Source organism: Zonotrichia leucophrys, chromosome Z (assembly GCF_028769735.1).
Source record: "Zonotrichia leucophrys gambelii isolate GWCS_2022_RI chromosome Z, RI_Zleu_2.0, whole genome shotgun sequence".
In the NCBI taxonomy this organism is placed as follows: domain Eukaryota; kingdom Metazoa; phylum Chordata; class Aves; order Passeriformes; family Passerellidae; genus Zonotrichia; species Zonotrichia leucophrys.
The window spans coordinates 72,961,981-72,979,792 of NC_088200.1; the positions used below are offsets into that span (position 1 = coordinate 72,961,981).

The window sequence follows — 17,812 nt, forward strand, 5'->3', positions numbered from 1 at the left end:
CTCTCATGCAATACCTCTCCAGTCTCTAGACACACCAAACTGACACAAGTCTGTTTGATTTAGGTTCCCCTCTCCCAACAATCTTAATTTAAAGCCATTTTCTCCAGCTTGGCATCTTAATATTTCCCTCTGGCATTTCCCTCCATGCAGGAAAAGCCTCCACTCTCAAGGGCTTTTTTAGGAAACACGTGGCTAAAGTAGGGAAAGAGAGAAATTTAGGATTTAAGGATAACAAACTGTCTTTATGTCCCTTATAGAAGGGGTAGAAAATCAAATATACACTTTAGCACAACAGCCAGTCAGAATATTTTCCCCAGCAGAAATGTACAGTTTTGGCAGCTGAAGCTTTTAAACTGGAAACATCTTATCAGAAAGCCAGAATATTTCAACAGAGAAATATTACTCATGGATTTCACAATCTATTTACCTCTTCCAATAATCCTCCCTAGCTTAGGCTGCAGGGCCAGGGTATATCATTGTCATTACTTATATCAATGTCACCCCTTTTTTTTTTCAAAGGTAGCCTTTAAAAAAAGCTTCACCATTTCTCAAATAGATTCCAAATTGCAGTGGAGTGACAAGAAGACAAGCTTTTCTTGAGTTTTATTTTAGCTGTGAAGTTCCCCTTTGTTTCACATCTCTCCTATTTTTGTCACATTCAGCTGTAGCTGGAGAAAGCCACTGAGAAAAAGCAGAAGCTGCAGACTCACCCCCAAGTCTGAAAGGTGGTGGAAGTCATTACTTCTGCTCTTATAAAAATAGTCACATAACCCCTTCCGCTCACAAATCCAGCCTGAAAGGTCAGATATTGTTTTATACTGCAGAGGAGCTTGCCCATGGACCCCCAAGTTCTGAGTCCCAGCCCTTCCCTCTCTTTTACAGATCCCTTCTCACCATTGAATGGCAAGTTCTGTAAAAGCCACAAAGTTCCAAGCTATATGTGGCATAAGGCAGCTGTTTGTCCCAAAATCCCACTGAGCTGACTACAGCAACACACAAATTACAAGCTTTACCTAGCAGCAGATAACCCACCAAGCAATTTCTGGCTTTGGGCTATGGAAGTCAGTGGGGCTCACTCTTGCAGCTGCCTGCACTTGACTCAGTTCTATTTTTGAGCTCTCTTTTAATTTTGGGGCCCTTGGGTAAGAGTTGCCTGGGGTGAGAAAAGGCAAAGGAAAAGAGGGGGCACATTTTACTTCACCATAGCGACTTTCTCTTTACAGCTAAGCATCCAGCAACATCCTACCCAAATATCTCGTTTTTGAATTCAAAATTATGCACATAAAATGCCCTTCCTTAAACACAGAGATGGACTGAACAGGGAGTGTGGGCTACTATATAGTTGCATACCCTTTCTTTTTTTTGTCTCTGTATTTTGTATAAAGTTATGTAAGACCCTAAATATCATTGAAATAAGATGACAAAGGCTTCACTTTTTTTTTTTCCAGTGTTGGAAGCTGTCTAAGCAACAGAGACATCCTAGTACAAAATAGAACAGGCTGTAGACCACCATTAGCAATCTTTGATTTTAGATTCCCATTTACCTCGTTAAAATTTTGACTCACAAGTGGAGAGTGGCCCCACACAGCCCAGCAGAGACTGGGCAGAGATCCCAGTTTGTCTGTGGATCATTCCAGTTGAGCTGATCACATCACAGCCTCCAATGCCACGCAGATTGAAACGGCTGGATCATGAAGCAGTAATGGCCAAACACTTTTTGTTGTTATTTATGAGCCAGGAAACTCTAATATTTCCAAATATTAGACTGCGAAATCAAGAAAGGTCAAATGTCTGAATTTTACTGCTCCTCAGACATTAATGATGGATAAATTTTGATGGAGAGACCTCTTTTAGCAAGATCAAGCACCTCTCTGTAACTAATTTTCTCTTCTTACATGTGAAAAGTTCTAAGGAGGCTCAGAACCCCTCCAGGACTTCCATCACACTTGCTTCTGGCACGAAAGCCTTCCTGACCCACCTGAGGAGCTGAAAGTACACCCCAATCTTACATTACTCAGCCTCCTGTTTGGATTTTTGCACCCTGAGTTTCGTGGGGCTCAAAAAGACAAAGAGGCAGCAAAGGGAAAGCATTTCTGTGGCTGAGTGTGGCTTTTGCTCCAAAAATACACCAAGCAGCTGGATGCCACAGGCATGTAAATGAGCAAGGGCTCAGTTTGCATTTGAGCATTGAGAAATACACTTGATGCAATTTCACCTGTCACCGAGACACAGCTGTCCCCAGGAACGAAGTCTAGCAAGGCAATAATTTGTGTATTGGAATGACAAACTCTTCTTGTGTGCAGTACAACTCTGGGAAGGCCAAGCCAATCTGGCAGGTGCTGGCATGGTTACTGCATTTTTTGGGTGCTGGCTCTTCTACCAGTGTCTTTTAATGCATTGCAGGTGTAGCTCAGGAATTTTTACTGCCCCAATCAGTCACCAAGTGGTGCTACGATGGGTTCTGACAAAAAGAAACACAAGCCATGGACAAGATGCTTCTCTTCTTTGTCGCTTGGTAATAAGAAGAACACAAAAATTATTATTTATTATTTAATTTATTTTCTTTTAACTTTTTAAATAAAATTTGTTATTTAATTTTGTATGAACAGGGCCTTGCTTTGCCACTATTTACGCCACCTTACTTCCCACAGATGTTTTAAAGGAAAAGAATGAACACTCTTCGTTGTGTGGGGACTCTCTGGCATTGAGCATTGCTACAGTTTGGGGTTTTTGGTGTCCATTATGCTACCCCCTAAGGAAATATATATGTGTATGGCATCCTGCATAAACCCAGCAGAGCTGGAGAGAGTCAAGCCGACACCACAGCAAGTCCTGTAGCAAGAACCTGCACCTGCACCAAACTGAGACGGGGCTGTTAGGCCTCACTGTGTGAGCAAAGGGTGCAGAACCTGAACAAAATGGGGAAATCAAGTTATTTGTCTGTGGTTGCACAGACAGAGCTGCAGTAAAGCCAGATCGCTCTAGTCTGAGTTCATACTTCGATCATTTTCCCACAGGGCCATCCTTCCCCCAGCAAACACCTTCCACAGAGCTCACACCATGCACACAAAGATATTTATCACCAGAGAGGATAATAAAACACTCACAGAAAGGCTGAATTCCAGACTTGATTACAAGGAAAACCAAGAGCTCCAATATCTCACATTGCATTATCACACTGCACACTGGACAGCTTTTCCCTAAAAGGAAAGCTTGTGGCCACATAGGGATTTGGGATGGGAAACGGCAGAAACACTGGCTCATTATTTATTTTTTGGCTCTATAGCATTTCTGCATCACTAGATGTAGGGCTTGTCTCAGTAGCCCAAAACTAAATGGACACAGGCCCACCAAGCACTGCCCTTAGCCCATTTTAGTGGAGCCTACATCTGGTTAAATCCACAGGTACAAAGGCTACAACAAGTCCAAGAGAGCAGCAGCAGATGTGCCATAACCTCTCAAATTTCTTTAATACAAGGGAAAAGAATCAAGTGAGATCTGAGGTGCAGGTTCCTCAGAAATGCAGCAGGTAGAAGTGAGGGTGTTGGCAGCACATTTTCTTTGTGGAACAAGCTTCCAGTGAAGAAATAGATCTCATCAACCTGGAAACAAGGTCATGGTTTTGAGGCATATTAGTTGAGCATATCCCTGCAAGCACTGACATGCAAGGGAAAGTAACAGTTCAGGACAGGTACAAGGTCTCACCCCTGCTGAAGTCAATTAATAAACCCATTATATGGCCAGGCCTGTTTGCAGCAGGCAGAAATCCAGTTTCAGAGTTCCAGGCAAATCTCTGCAGTGGGAGAAGGAGAAAAAAAAAAAAGAAACAGATAATGAAATGATATGATACAACATATTTCCTCTAAATGCTTCAACGTGGAAAGACTGGCAGAGATTTCCATGAGGTGTTAGTAAATCTCTCAGTAAATAACCAAGGCAGCAGAAACAAAATTAATACATGCCAGGGGCAACCAACAGGTTTTTAATTGGTTTGGTTTGGTTGGTTTTTTTCTTCCTTTTAATTCCACTCTCTCATTTCACTCTGTGTTAGGCAATTCGTTATCTAATTTAAAGCAGGCACCATACCTTAGAGTCTCCTCACTTTGCACATTGCATGTTTAGACCATCTCCTTCATGTGATTTTTTTTTTTTTTTTGTCTCTCTGCATTGTTTTGGCTGCCAGAGCAGAAATCCTTTGCCTCTGATTTCCAGAAAATCTGGATTCCTCTCTCTGCTTGAAGCCAGTTGAAGCAGCTGCTACCCTGAGTGCAAAATCAAGAGGGTAGAAGCCCTCAGAATCTAAGATGACTTTGCAAGAAACATCTGAAAATGTTTTAGGCACCATTTTCAAAGAATCAAAGGAAGTCTAAGTTCTCAAGTGACTTACCTTGAAATTACATGAAAATTCACCTGTGCATGCTGCAGAATGCCTTCCCCTTCTGGAAACATGTGGATGCTTCCTCCGGATTAAAAGAGCAGCTGCAAAGAGAGGGTGAGCTGGAAGGTCATGTAAATCCAACCCCTCCACCTGCTGTCTCTTTTAGAGGTTCCTCCAGCTGTGGCAGAGGTCTGGGGCAGGTGTAACTCACCTGGGACCTGGTCCAGGTCTCATGGAGGCAATGAGAGCTTTCCCCTGGCTTTTATAGGCTTTGGATCCAGCCCAGGCTGGGGGAGCTGGAAGATGCAGGTAAAATATCCCCCCCCCCTTGCATTTCCTTTTACATACACAGAGTAATTACCTCCTCTGTAGCTGGTTTCAGTAAGAGTTTTGTGGGTTTTTTAGGGTTTTTTGTTTGTTGTTTTTTTTTTTTTTCAATCCAGACTCTCTTGTATGCAGTTACTGCCCTGAGGCTAGAGCAAGGCTTTGAAAATCTACACTTCTGGGGTTTTGGACTTACTGTTAGGTACAGTTTGTCTGATTTTTATTTTGGAGCTCTGATTAAATCCCGTGCCATGCTCACAGAGTTAGAAACCCTACGGATTTCAGGGAGGTGAGAGTTCCCTTGCCCCAAGCCAAGCTGAAAACCACAGATAATATGAGGTGCTGCTCTCAGGAGATGTTTCTGATGCTAAAGCAAGGCCTGAGACTCTTGAATCCCATTTTGCCCCCAGCTTCTGCAAAGCACTCTCTGCTGAGCCCTAACGAGATCCTTCCTTGCACAGGATTTGGCTGTGCTGGTTGGTTTATTTAGGCTTGTGTTTATAGAGTGTGACAGAACTGGGATAATGATGGTAATTGGGTTTGACGCAGCGTGAGCAGAAAATGTGCAGAAGAAAGGAGTGCCTCAGATGGGTTTCATCTTGAGTTTATCTAGAGACAAACTGCTGTGTGGGATTTCCTCTGCCTGATGGCCAGCAGGACCTGCTGCAAGCTTGTAATCACTCTCCTCACAAAGTGATCTGGATTGAGAGCATGTTTGTTCAGGTGCCTGTAGCTACAGCTTAGAAACCAATACACAAACTAAAAAAAAAAAAAAAACAAAAAAGGAAAAGAAAAAGAGAAAAAAAGAAAAAGAAAAAAAAGAAAAAAGGGAAAAAAAAAGAAAAAAAGAAGAAAAAGAAAAGGAAAAAGGAAAAAAGAAAAAAGGGAAAACAAAAAACCAAAAAATACAAAAAAGAAAAAAGAAAAAGAAAAAGAAAGAAAAAGAAAGAAAAAGAAAGAAAAAGAAAGAAAAAGAAAGAAAAAGAAAAAAAAGGGGAAAAAGGAAAAAGAAAAAATAACAAAGAAAAAGAAAAAGGACAAAGTAAAAAAGAAAAAGGAAAAAGGGGGAAAAAAAAGAAAAAGAAAAAAGAAGAAAAAGAAAAAAAAGGAAAAAGAGGGAAAAAAAGTTATTTATTTAAATGAGAGGGGGGAGTCATGGGCAGTTTTCAAGAATATCTGGGAGATGCCAGGCACCTGAGAGGTCAAGCCTCACCTCCACATCAGAGGGCATTTTCCAGCTTCTTCCCTGGCACCATCTGCAGGACCAGGACGGAAGTGGCTCTTCCTGCCTCCAGGTAAAACCAGTAACTGCGGCCTGAGAGAGGAGGAATATAAAGCCAGAGAAATGCAGATCATTCATGTTTAGGAGCCTGCCTGATCTTCCAAAGGAAGCATCTGTGGGTAGCTTTACAGGAACACTGCAAACTCTGCTCCATGGCAAAGTTCTCATGCTGAAAAATCAGCTTCCATCCCTCTCTTCTAAAAAAATTCTGGTTTAAAAAATGAGTTGGCAGCTCTAAAACATAAGATTCTTTTATTCTTTTTTCTTTTTTTTCTTTTTTTCTTTTTTTCTTTTTTTTATTTGTGGAAGGCTCTGTAAATTGAAAAAATTGACTGAAGAAATTAAAACATCTTTAGAGGGTCCTAGACCTCTGTGTCTGCTCTGTGGATTCTGCATATTCAGCCTTCTTTTTCCAGGCTGAACTGCTGACATATTACACAGCAAAGCCCTGATGCTGTGAAGTTGCCAGGTGGGATGGTTTTGGTGGCACTGAAACCACTGGCAAACTCAGTTTGCAATTAATGAGTGCTTTCTTAGCCCACAACATTTTCTTCTTGCTGAGAATAATTCCTCTCTCCCTGCCCCACCCCCCCCAGTCCCCAGGACTTTCTAGAATAAAATGTGACATTCTTGGAAGAGCAAATGTTGGCACTTGGATATTTTTAAGAAAAATTTGGGAAGTTTGATTTAAGTTTATTTTTTTTAACTTGAGCCACTTTCAGAAGAAAATATGTTGATTTGAAACACCACAAAACAACAAAAGCGAAACTGTTTTGTTCAGCATCACAGAGTATCCAAATTAATCCAAATTACTGCACTGCTTTTTACCCCCATTCCTCCTTCAAATGCTAAATAATCTATGTTCTGGTTCAGCTGGAACTTGATTTTCTCCTTGATAACTTTGTCAGCTCACTAAAATGAGTAAAACGCCTGATATCAGTCACCTTTCCATAACAGATTGGCATGGAGAATTGTCCCCTCCACCCTCCTCCCCACCAGCCCCAGCCAAGCTGTTTGACCCCAGCAGCCCAGAGGGAAAGCAGCAAAAATTCCAAGACAAATAGAGCAAACATTCAAAAAAGAGCAATTCAAAAAACAGCAAGGTCGTAGCAGAGCTATCATATCCCCCCAAGAAAGAACGTGTACATCTCCCCCTCTGTCATTTTTATTTTTTTCTGTGATTATATTTTAGTTTAGTTCAGCTTCCAGAGTGGCCCCTGACTATTTCCACCAGATGTGTGGAAGGAGGGTGCAAAATGTGACACCAGAGAATCAAGGATGGAAGGCAAAGCACCAGCCCTAGGCAGAGGTCCAGCTCCATCCAAGGTGGGATCGCTTAGAAAGGAAAAGCAGGAGGAGTTTTGGGAATTGCAGGCAGAAAATGTCATGCAGAGTGTGTGAGTCATGCAGGAAAAATGTGAGGGAAGGCAGGAGGACAGAGCAGAGCCCCCAAAGACCTGCTTGGAAAGGTCAGCTGGATGCAGAGCAGCCCAGTGCCAGGGCCTGCCCAGGAATAACAGGGGAGGATTGCCAGGTTCCACCCCTGGAGTGGAAGGAGGAGAGTGCAGAGAGCCAGGGAGGCAGAGAGGAGCACCAGGAGCAGGGTGCCAAAGCTTTGCAGAGCAGCAAAGCCTCGGTGGAGTTACGTCAGTGCAGAGAGCAACCCAGCAGCAAACTGAAGACACGCGGCTCAGAGCAGCAAGCCCTGCCTCAGTTTAGAGCGGGCCTGCCGAGGACAAATCTCTCAGAGGGGTGAAATCTCATAAATCAGAGGGATCTGGATTTTTTCCTGCCTGAATCCTCAAGAATTTACCTTAAAAATTGCATTTTTTCTGTCTCTTCTATCCCCAAATCCCTGTGTGCTGAGGTGTGCCAGAGCCACCAGGCTTCAGGGGGAGCTGGGCATGGCTCATGTTGCAGACATCTTCTATGGAAAATCCTTTCCTTAGGATTTTTCCTCCTGAGAAGCTGTGAGACCTCAGGAACAAAATGTAAACAATGGTTATCTGCTGCTGTGGGATGCAACAGGTGCATCTGGGATTGGTCTCATGTGGTTGTTTGTAATTAATGGGCAATCACAGTCAGCTGGCTTGGACAGAGAGCCGAGCCACAAGCCTTTGTTATCATTCTTTGCTATTCTAGTCTTAGCCAGCCTTCTGTTGAATTCCTTTTTTCTATTCTTTTATTATAGTTTTAATAAAATATATATCATAAAGTAATAAATCAAGCCTCCTGAAACATGGAGTCAGATCCTCGTCTCTTCCCTCATCCAAGAACACTTGTGAACACTGTCACAGGCACAGGGTTGAACTTTTGTGGAGCAGCACAGACAGTTCTCACTGCACACCATCTCATTTCTTTACCCCTTTCTGCACACATGGGAATGTGCAAAATACTCTGGTGTACAAGAATGCGTTTTTCTAGCCCAAAGATGTGCCACAGCCCTCCACTTCCAGCTCTGAATCATGCCAAAAGCACCAGGAGGAAAGGGACAAGGATTTTGAGGAAGTAAACTCTTTTAAAGCACATTTTAGCACCTTCACAGAAGCTTTTTCCACTGTTTGTCTGCTTCAAAATTGCATTTCTCTCCTGGTTCCCTGCTCCAGTTTTAAAGCCTGGGTTAGCAAGAACTTCCAAAGCTCAGCATACATCTTCAGGTGGACAGAAGATATTGAAAATAGCTGTTGGTTCTGCAGCTTCAGTGCATTCCTGCTGAACAGGAATTATGAATTATGGATCTTTTGGAGAGAGTCCAGGGGCTGACCATGAGCATGAACAGAGGGATGGAGGAACGACGGAGAGAATTGGGGTTTTTGGAGAAGACAAGGCTCCAGAGACACATCAGAGCATCCTTTCAGTACCTAAAAAGGGCCTACAAAAAAGATGGGCACACATTTTTTAGCAGAGCCTGTTTTGATAAAACAGGAATAGTTTTAAACTCCAGGAGGGTGGATTTACACAAGTTATAAGAAAGAAAAGATTTTTACAAAAAAACTGGGGCGCTGGCAGACATTGCCCAGAGAAGTGCAGAGATGCCCCCATCCATGGAAACATTGGAGGTGAGGTTGGATGGGATTCCTCTCCAACTCAAACTATTCCATGATTACAAACTCAAACTATTCCAGGATTACACCAGCCCTTGCTTTCTTTCTCAGGTGAGGGCTCACAGTCCTCCCAGTCCTGCTGAGTAGGGAAATGGTTTCCCACCAACCTAATGGTTTGATAAACCAAATAATTAGTAAATGTAATATTTTGATCCTAGGCATTTTTCCTGCTATCTTTAATTTCCTTTCTTTTTTCCCAAATCCTTCACGCAACCCTTGGGGGAAATCTCTCTCTCTACTGAGGATAATAATGGAAATGCAAGGCTGGTTTTTCCTTCCCTTCTTCTTCCTCAAAACATGCTCCACTGGGCCCTTAATCCACCCCTTGCTTGACCCCAGTTCTTTGAGAACAGCAGCTCACAAGCTTTGAAATCTTTGTGTACATAAGCCTTTGCTAACTCTAGGACCTTAATGTGTTACTCTGCACCACTCAATTAATTCCTGCAAAAATTGGCAGCCATGGGGATCAATTAATTCAGTTGTGCTGTGCATTTCCTGTTGCTCTCAGCTGGGAAAGGAAAATATAATTCATGTTCATGACAAATGGAGCCTGGAAGATGATCTTCTGTAGGAATCACTTCTGTGCCAGGCTTTTTTTACAAAGGCTCAGTCTTTTCTCTGTTTGAAACAAGCACAGCTTTCTCTGCAGTCGTCTGCTGATGGTTTCACTTGGTTTTGGGGTGGCTGTCAAGGAGCAGATAGCCATGGGGTCATCAGATGAGAGAGCTGTGTTGTGCTGAAATGATAAAATTCAGACTCAGTGAGATTATTAACTGGCTTTGTGGTGGACAACTCTGCTCCTCTTTGCCCACAAGCAGCACTTTTAAATATTGTGTTAACTCCAGTGTGAGTACAAAGGCTTTTGCCTTCAGATTAGACTAATTGCCAGCTGAAAAGATATTTACTCACCATTGCATTGGTGTGAATTCTCTGTTTTACAGACAGTTGAAACAGAGATTTGCAAAATCACTAAAAGGAGGATAAATCAGAACGAACAAGTCACCATTTCACATTAAAAAGGCAGAACAAACTAGTGTCTGGAATTGCCAAGGAGCTGGTTTCAAGCACTCCAGAGACAACTCTCTTCTCAAACTGCAGGGCCCTTGGTCAAAAATTTTAATGGATTCAAAAGGAAATAGGCAAATTTGTAAGGAGTAAGTTCATCAGTGGCTATCAGCCCTAATAATCTGGCCAGTGACTTTGGAGACTGATGATTTATACCTAACAGAAAATAAGGCATGTTTGGAAAGGATTGTTTTTTAGGATGGTTTCATGGGAGTTTTCACCAAGTTCCTGGTACTGGCAGTTTCAGGACACAAATATCCAATCTGCAAAAAGCCTTAGGTCTGACTAAGCACAGGATATCTTACGTAAAAACGTCACACCATCTGAAGTATAGCATCAGGATATCACCAGATCCTTTTACCCAGCCATGAAATACCTGGGAATATGCCAAAAATCAAGCAATTGTTCCCCACGTAACCCTGTTACCCTGTTCAGGCTGATTAATCTGTCCCACTCCTGTACACACTGGGAATTAAGGCACAAAGACCACCTATAAATAGATTTTGTTCCCAGATAGCCATCATATATTAAATTAGTTTAATAGCAGTTGTCTCCTCCTTCTGAGAAACTCACCCTGTGTCCCAATTGCTCAGAGTGAAATTGCACCAGAGTATGCAAACTTTACCCTTTGCATGTATTAAAACAATCAGACCTCTTTTATTCTGTTAAAATAAAATATTTCACTAAAGCTTCAAGGTAAGTTCTGCTTTTCCTTTTTGTTCTATTTGGCTTTCTGGGAGAGAAGAAAAAGTTTATTTTCTCTAGGCCATCTTCCTTCCCCTCTCCTCCAAGTTTTTCTGACATAGAGTTACAATTCATGGCAGCACAGTGCCACTGCTGACAATCTTTTTTCAACTATTATATTTTTTGGACTCCTACTCTCTCAGAACACCAGGGTACATTGTCCCCTTCAGGTTTGGAGTATATCTGGTGGGCAGACACTGAGTGTTTTGCAAGGATCCTCATTAGGGAGGAGGGATTTGCGCTCAGATACTCTCAGAATAAACTCAGAATATTCTGAGTTTGCACTCAAGACATTCAAGCAGTGATGAGTGAGGTGGAAACAAACTTCAGCCACGCTCAGGTGCCCCATGTCAGGCAGGGCACAGGGCATTGTGCTGCCTTTAATGTGTCTTTATGACAGGCTTGTCTCCCCTTGTCTCTCTGTGTGGGGAAAACAATCACACCTCCAGCTACCCTGGCTCAGGGAACACAAAGCTTTGTGTAAGCCACCTTGTTATACATGTCTCCAGAAAATCCTGTTGGCTTATCCAAACACAGGGAGACATCCAGCCACCCTCTGCAAATGCCTCCTTGCGACAGAAGGGTTTCCCAGTGATGGCTGGAAGGAAGTTAAATAACCACTGCATTCCCTGGGTTCATAGTGTCCCGGGGTGTTCTCTTCATTCCTGCTGCTTGATTTCTGTGTGAGCTCTGCCTGCCTAGAAGTGCATGGAAATGCCATCAGCCAAACCTGGGGTGACTCTCACACAATGGGCAGGTGAAAAGAGGTGGAAAAATCTCTCGACAAAGGAAATATTTCTTCAGGTGAGCAGGCAGATTCATGAAACACCTGCAAGCGTGCACACATCAGATCATCTCTCACTCCAGCTCTCTCTCCTTCAAGGCTCTGAAGGAAGTTTGTGTGAATAGAAATTCTGAAATCCCAAGAAGTGCCAAATATTTGTTTGCTCCTTCTTGCCCCTCCAGGTGATCATCCCATCCCCTATATAAATGCAAAGCCTATTTCAGAAAATGTGCTGCATTTCAGGCTCCTCAGCCACCACACTCCCACCAAGGCCGTTCTGGGCCCCCCACCCACCCTTAGAAGTGGTAAGTAATCTACTTAAACGGAAGTATTCAAGAATTTTCATTCTTGGAAAAGAGAAGAAACTGAAGACCTGCCTACTCCTACTTTTTTCTTTTTTTCTATCGTTTTTCCCCCTTTTTTTTTCTCTTTTTTTCCGTCTTTTTTTTCTATTTTTCTTTTTTTCTCTTTTTTCTTTTTTTCTTTTCTTTTTTTCTTTTCCTCTTTTTCTCTCTTTTTCTCTCTTTTTCTCTCTTTTTCTCTCTTTTTCTCTCTTTTTCTCTCTTTTTCTTTTTCTTTTTTTTCTTTTTTTTCTTTTTTCTCTTTTTTATTTTTCTCTCTCTTTTTTCTTTTATTTCTTTTTTAATTTTCTCCCTTTTTTCTCATTTTTATTTTTTCTCTCTCTTTTCTTCTTTTTTTCTCTCTCGTTTTTCTTCCTTTTTTCTCTCTTTTTTCTTTTTTTTCTTTTTTTTTCTTTTTTTTTTCTTTTTTCTGTTTTCTTTTTTTTTTTTTTTTTCCCAGAATGTAGTTGCTCTTTTTGGAGATAAATTTCTGAAGTGTTTAATCTTTTTTCTTATTAACAGCTCTATGTTTCATATACAGCTGTACCAACCTCCAAGGCTGAAATAGAGAGTAAGAAATCCAGGTGCAGGTTAAATTCTAGGGAAAAGGTACTTTGAACCTGTCTGAGAAGTTTTCAACAAAAAATCTGTCGGTTTAATGCTGCTTGAACATGAGTCATGCAGTCCTTTGATGCATGTCAATTTCTGTCAGAGAACTAAAATCATTCAAAGAGCAACACAAGTATTTTTCTTTTTCAAGCTTTTTTTTTCACATCTTCTTGTCTTGATTATCCAGTTTTGTTTTGGAATGCCATAATATGAGGTAAATGCTCTTTCAGTTTTGACAAAACAAGGCATTTTTGATAATTTAAAAAACAAGGCACAATTAAGTTTGAAAGTAGGTGCTTCCAAGAAGCAGCAAGATTAAAAATTCATATTAACATTTCCCATGTGATAGAAATAATATTTTCTGTCATGCTGTCAGATACTGTTTTCCCTGTCAATCTTTTCCACCCATTTTAGATGTATTCTGGGACAAGAATTCCACTTTTCATTTTCACATTCACTTTTATTTCCTTCTCATTCCCTTTCCTCCTTGCAGTAACATGTACACGGCTGTACAAATAAAATGAGTAAGTGAAGTAAATGAGGGTTCAGATTATCTGACTGGCCTGTGATGCCATTTGACTTTCTCAGGGAATTTTCTGGGTGTTCAGTGCCCAAAAATCAGTTCTTCTGGGTTCAACCAACTGCATCCAGCTTGCTGAAAAATCTTCTCTTCATTGCTGTGGGATCACTGTGGTCATCTCCTTCAGCTGTTACCTCCTTATATTCCTTGTAGAAATGAGAGGATTGAGATCCAAAAGAAAAATCCCATTAAAAGAGTTCTCGAAGCTTGCCTCCTTACTCATGGCCATGATTCTTGTGAGGGATTTGGATGGATATCCTCACATCCAAGAAACGGTGGAGGACTGCTCAGGACTGAGTGCATTTCCCAGAACCCAAAACCACGCACGGGGTTGGTGAAGAAAATGAAGAAAAAGAGGCAGGGTGAGCCAGAATCCACTCTTTCTCCATGGACTATTTCCTTCTCCATGGACTATTTCCTCACTGCCATGATGGTGACCTAAAATCTCTCCAATATTTTGCTCTTCATAGCCCCTCAAATGATACCTGGACGCTGAAACAGTTGGATCAGGAGAATTTTTTTTTTTTTTTTTAAGTCCACATGAGGAGCTTCTCTGACATCAGGAATGGCAGTGACAGCAACAGGACCTAAAGCTACTGCTTTTCTGTTTGATTTATGGAGCCCAGGCAGGCACCAGGAAAGCCAGATGGAAGTCAGAAGCGTGGATTTGTCAGCACCAACCACTCCCCACAGGTGTCCCTGAGGGCAGAGCAGGTGCTCCTGAGGTGGCACAAAGCCCTGGTACCCAGAGAAAGTTCCCCTGGCTACCTTTGTGATGAATTTCCATTGCACCAAGCAGAATTTTTAGCCAAAGTTTACATCTCCCCTCCCCAAACTGAGGACTGCAAGCAGTCAGCAATGCTAACTAACTCTGAGGAAATAACAGCCGAAGAACAAATACATTATTCTCCTGCCTTCACTTGGAAAAAATCAGCCAAAAAGCATGATGTGGGCAAGGATTTTGGAGGTTTTTTGCCCTACCTCCAAGCAGCAATGCTTGTTCTGTGTGGAGTCTGGCAGCCCCTTGTGCTGGCTGGCACCCAAAATCAGATTCATTCCGTGCTATCCATCCTCAAATGAAGCCAAATGAAGGCAGGGCAGGTTTCTTCTGCAAACTCACTCCTCTTTTTTGCATCAACACGTGCATGACACGCATTTATCCTGGAAGAATGACTCACAGTGGGATTTCCCACTGGTGTGGCTGTTCCTGGACACGGGTCTGAGGTAATGGGTGCAGACAGCAAGGGCACGGGCGCTGCCAGCTGTCCTGTCCTGGTTTCTGTGGCCTCAGAAATCACATCACACAATGACAATCAGCTCTTTCATCAGCAGGCTGGGGGCTGAAGGCCAGATTTTGCCCACAAAGCAGACAGGAAAGGTGGCACATGTCCCTGTCCAGCCACATCACAACCCGCAGAGGAGATGTGACTTCCACCTCGTCACCACTTCACAGGGGTGACAGGTTAAGTCTGAAAAGCCTGTCACAGAGAGGTGCAGACACAAATACATAAAACTGGAACTTTGAAGGACAACCTGGCCAGAAAAAGTGACTTTTGAATGATTAAGTGTTATCTAAATATTTTAATGAATCCCTAAATATTATAATAAGCTTCATTAAGTACATGGCACCACATACATTAATATATTCCTGAACTCTCCACCTGGATCAAGACATATGCAAGAAGGAGGAGGGAAAATAAGATTGGGCTATGTAGAAGCGGTATAGGAATTTTAATCCAGTTAGGAGAAAGACCCAAAAAGATCAAAAAGTTGACAGGTTCCTTCTCTGTTCTTCCTCCCAGGTGAGGGCACCTTCTTGTTAAGCTTCTGGCTATGGTTGCTATTATGACATATTATTATATAATATCATTTTAATTATTAGAACTCTCTCACAACTAGTTAATTTACCAATGACAACTCTGAATCTCTTTCTTCAATAAACATTATTTGTGAATCTGTGATCACACAGGTTCTTGCTGAATATGACCACACTTACAGTGATAAATTTATTCTCAGAAATTAAGCCCAGCAGCAACCAGTCCTCTGATCTCTGAGGACCAGCTGGTAAGTAAAAGGGTTTATTTTCTGCCAAATTTCTACATCTTTAATGTAGCTGTCTTAGGACCCAGCTGAAAGGAGAGACATAGTGAGAGCAGCCCCAAATTTTGTATTCTGACACAAACTTCCTTCTCACAGCTCCAAAGAAATGCTCATGGATCATTAGCCACTCGGTCAGGCACTCACACTTTTTGCCCTAGGCACCATTTTTCCAACCTACCAGGACAAAATGTGGCTTGCCCAGGACTGGCAGGCACCCCAGTGCCACAGCCTGAATCTTCTTCCCTTTGAAGGACAGTGAGTGGTCAGGGATTCCAGCTCCTGCAAGAGTCTCATTTCCCCCATCAGTGCTGGCATCTGCCACTGCCTTTGACAAAATAAAAGGCCCAAATAAAAGACAGACAGCTCCTGCTTGCCACCGGGGCTTTTTTGAGCAGAATTCTCAAACTCAAGCAAGGATGTGTGCTCGGTGTGCTGCAAGTTTTGGCAATCTCTTGTTTTTCCCTGGTGGGCTCAGCACTTGTACATCTGTGCCCTGAGCTCAGCTTTGGCTATGTCTGCCCCAAAATGCATTTGTTGAGCAGTGTTTTGCCTGATACCTTCACTCTTCTGTGCCCAGAACCCTCAGTGGAACTGCTCCACCTCTCTGGGGCGCTGTCACCTGTGTCACTGTCACCTGTGTCACTGCCACCAAACCCCAACCACTCCTTGATGGAATGTGGTTGGGAGTGGGATTTGTAGCAGCTTCCATCTATCTGGATGCACTGAGAGGGATCCTCTCCAGCTGAGCTGTGTCTAGCAGAGGCTGGGGCAAGGCCTCTCCTTACCATGTGAGATTTGTGATTCAGGATTTGTGTCCTTTCCTGGAAGCGGAGCAGCTCATCACAGTGTGAAAGCCACCTCACAGGAGCCCACAGCTGAAGTGGAGCCATGTCCCACGATGCTGGGCTAAATGGATTTATTTCAGCATCCTCTCCTGTCACTGCTTCTTGCCCTGAAGAGGTCAGCTGTGCCCCAGAGTCTGCTTCTCCACTCCACGCAGCTGCCAAGCTTGGAAAACTCTGTTTTTGCTCCTCTCTGCAGGATCTTACACAACTTCTCAATTCTTCCAGCATCTACAGGAAAGATTTCTTACTTTTCCCTCATCACAAAGCCTCCTTCATGCCCAAGAACTCTCAGAAATCAGTCAGGGAATACCCATTGCTCTCTGGAGAGGCACTCAGGTGAGAACTAAGTGTGCCTTCCCCCAAAATATCACCTGCTCAGCTGCAGGGGATGGTGACGCTCACAAGAGCTCCCCCAAAATACCTGAATTCCAGCAGCTGAAATTCCAGGGAACTGACATTTCACCCAGGGAAGGAAGGTGTCAGGCATCTGTGGCAAAAAGGAAAACTTGAGTCTCGGAGTAACTCTACGAAACAAGGAGAAAATGGGAGAGCAGGGAAATGTTAGATTCAATTTTTGCACTTTTCAAACTGAGTGGCAGATTTCAGTTCCAGGCTTGCTTGGATGCTGCTGGCTCAAGCCACAAAATAGATAAAATTTAAAGTGCCCTCTGGATCAGATAGCACATATTTTGTAGAGATGATGCTGCACGGTTTGGCCACAGCCAAGGACAGCAAGAGTCTGCCTTGTGCAGAGCTTTAACCACAACACAGGCCTGATTTAAACCACTTTCCTGTTCCTTTCAACACCCTGACAAAGCTGGAAATCTATGGCAGTGCATACGCTGTGCAGTGATTTTAATGCAAAAAAATTGTGTACAGATATGACTGAGATGTTTCAAACTGATAAAGACAATAAGTAAGGATAAAAGCAAAAAGAAAAGAAAGTTCAGCCTGAAAGTGCATGTTTGAACTGGGCTGTTTGGACAGTCCTAGCCTGACTTGGAGGGAGCAGGGCAAAGCCCTTCTCACTGCTTATCTGCAGAGCTATTCTTGGCTTCTCCATCTCAGGTTTTAGTTTGAATATCTGCAATTATTTACCTACAGCATGTACCAATTTTTTTTTCTCCCTCTTGTTGAACAATGACTAATTGCCTCATGTGAAGGCAAATATTTAAGTATGTGTGCAGGAAAGCTTTTCCCTCCCAGACAGATAGCAGCACTGTAAAAAGCCTGGTGGCTCATACGTGGGGTTTCACGTGTTTTGCTTAATTTCTAAGCAAATTTCTAAATTTCTAAGCTCTGTGAGGTTTAAAAAGCATCAGAGTTGTCATGTCAAGGTTTTAAAGCACAGCCTGAAGTGGTCTTTTCAATACAAAATGCATGCAAACTTCCCTGTGTGTATACAGTTCATACAAAGCCTCAAAAGAGAAATTGAAATAAGAATAGATTTATGTAAAAAGAAAAACAGGAACTGACTAATCAGCAAAATTTCACAATTTTCTTCAGCACAGAGAAAACATAAGATATTTGCAACACTTGCTGCTTAAATAAGCTGCACAAAATTACTGTATAAAGTTATTAAAAAAAATTTATATTTTTTTTAAAGGGTGAAGCTTTCCAAGTTACCTTGCCTTACACTTTAGTCTTTTGACAAAC

At 42.4% G+C, this 17,812-nt stretch overlaps 1 long non-coding RNA gene across 1 annotated transcript; it reads right to left on the reverse strand.

Annotated features, from left to right (window-relative positions):
• Window positions 1-2,042: 2,042 nt before the first annotated feature.
• LOC135459735 (uncharacterized) lies at window positions 2,043-7,921 on the reverse strand. The gene is made up of 7 exons (XR_010443084.1): window positions 7,798-7,921; window positions 5,916-6,017; window positions 4,590-5,461; window positions 4,388-4,479; window positions 4,087-4,262; window positions 3,706-3,793; window positions 2,043-3,602 (listed from the first exon to the last, which is right to left on the reverse strand). It is a non-coding gene; the product is annotated as an uncharacterized LOC135459735 (long non-coding RNA).
• Window positions 7,922-17,812: the final 9,891 nt, after the last annotated feature.